Genomic DNA, 2336 nt, shown 5'->3' with positions numbered 1-2336 from the left:
AAGAAAAATTAACTACACCCGGTTTAAGCAAAACCCTTGGAAAAGAACTGCGACACAAAGAAAACCTAAGGGGAATTGTTACACTACCTAAGAAAACAAAACAAAAATAAATGGCTAAATTTGTTTTTCTTCTACTTTAATCCCTCAAGAAGACAGCCGAGGAAATCCATCATCGGAAAAAGTAAAAAACAAATTCTCAATCAAAAGAAACGAAAACATACCCACATGTACATATTTACATCCCCCACCCCACACTTTTAATTGTGGCATGCCCCCATGACATACAAATAAAAAGAAAGAGGTAAAGGAAACTTCCCTGATTCATCTAGTCAGAGTCTGAATCAAAGTCGGAACCTCCTTTACACGCCCCACCCAGTGCACACATCTATGCTGAGAGCTTTTCAGCCTTCTTTGGGTATACCCCACACTTATCGGTTTTACTCTCTCCGAGATGCTTCATTAGGCCCCCCTTGCTCCTTCCATCTTGAAGATCACCCTTTCTTCCCCCACTCTGAGCATGAGCTGCCTTTTCCGAATGTCCAGAATTACTCTGCCAGTGGCCAAGAAGGGTCTTCCTAAAATCAAAGGGACCTCCCTATTCTCCTCCATGTTCACCACAATGAAGTCCACAGGGAACACAAATTTGTCCACCCGAACTAGCATACCGTTCCACTATTCCTTCAGGTATGATTGTGGTCTGATCCGCCAGCTGCAAGGACATTGGTATCGACCTGATTTCTCCAATCTCTCCCTCCAATTTTCTGAAAATAGACAAAGTCATAAGATTAAAAAACGCACCTGAATCACACAAAGATTTTTCAAACTTAGTACTTCTTAAAGATCAAGGTATAGTAAAACTTTATAGATCTCCACTCTTTTGAGGGAGCTTCTTTTGCAGAATGGCACTACAATGCTCTGTGATCTTGACAACCGATGTCTCTTCCACTTTTCGCTTCTTGGACAATATATCCTTCAAAAATTTAGCATAAGCTGGCATCTGTGAGAGCACATCTTTGAACGGCATATTCACATGCGCCTGCTTGAGTACTTCTAGAAAGCGCCCGAATTGTTTGACCAGCTTTTTTCTTCTTTGCTTCTAGGGAAAAGGTAGAGCATGCATGTATTTGCTCTCCTCGATCTCCTCATTCATTGAAATTCCATCTTCCTTATTCTTCTAAGCTCTAGTATTCCCCTTCTTCTTCAGACCATCATCCACCCTCACTTCACCTTTTGGAATGCTGCTATTTTTTTGCTCCTCCACAATCTCCACAAGTCCTTCAATTTACTCATATTTTTGCTTTGCTATGGGATCCTCCAATCAGTGTCCACTCCTCAAAGACACCACATTTATTATCTCTTTTGGATTTCTTTCAGTATCAGTAGGGAGAGTTCCTGGAGCCCTCTCAGACAATAGATTAGCTAGTTGACCCACATGTATTTCCAAGTTTCGAATGGTCGTGCTCTGTTCTTGGATAGCTGTGCCATGGGTTTCAATCCTCTTATCTGTCTTAATAATAAAGGATTTCATCAGATTTTCCATGTTAGGCTGATTAGACCTTGGAGGATGATATTGCTGCCTCTACTGATTTTAAAAACCCAGAGCTCCCTGTCCCTAGGGTCTGGATTTATTTTGTTGTCATGCTTTTGCACTACCACCTGGTGAAATCCAAGAAAAACCTGGGTGCCTCTGCCCCATGGAGTTAAAATTGTTGCCACTTTGGTAGTTGCCTCTGTCAAAGCTCCCACAACATGATGTTGTCATCTTCTCACAATATCCTTAAATCTTTCCCATGCTTCAACACCGTTTCTATCTCTTTCTGCTCGAAGTTGAGGATCTCTCTTCAAATTTTCCTTGTTTTCGTAGCTAAAAAATATTTTTCAAGGAACTTCTTTGTCATGTCTTTCCAAGTTTGAATTGACCCAGTCGGCAAACTCCGCAACCAGTGCTTAGCATCTTCCCTTAGTGAAAAAGGAAATGTCCTTAAGTAGATAGCATCTTTCGATACTTCGTTGTGCTGGAAGGTATTCATAATCTCATCAAAATCCATCAAATGAGTATTTGGATCTTCATTGGGTTTGCCACGAAAGACACAATTGTTCTGAATGGTCTGAAGTAGCCCTTCCTTGATCTCAAAATTATTTGTTGTGATCGGAAGGGGCCGCACACTAGATACTCCTTGGTTGTAAACTGGCCTGGCGTAGTCTCCCAGTGATCGTCACAGCCCGGGCATATTATTTTCAAATTTGTCTTCAACCAGAGATCGGTTCAGGTTGAATCTTCGTCCTTCATTCCCGTCAAATGTTTCATCAGCTCTAAGAGCTACTTCAATAACTGC

The 2336-nt window shown here is 41.4% G+C and overlaps 1 non-coding gene across 1 annotated transcript; it reads left to right on the top strand.

The window, feature by feature from the left end:
• The first annotated feature begins 1744 nt into the window (after nucleotides 1-1744).
• On the top strand, nucleotides 1745-1850 carry LOC117277673 (small nucleolar RNA R71). Its single transcript, XR_004507987.1, has one exon. It is a non-coding gene; the product is annotated as a small nucleolar RNA R71 (small nucleolar RNA).
• Nucleotides 1851-2336: the final 486 nt, after the last annotated feature.

This window comes from Nicotiana tomentosiformis, chromosome 3 (assembly GCF_000390325.3).
Source record: "Nicotiana tomentosiformis chromosome 3, ASM39032v3, whole genome shotgun sequence".
Lineage (NCBI taxonomy): Eukaryota > Viridiplantae > Streptophyta > Magnoliopsida > Solanales > Solanaceae > Nicotiana > Nicotiana tomentosiformis.
Note: the sequence above shows the minus strand (reverse complement) of the source record. Positions and strands in the feature narration are given on the sequence as shown.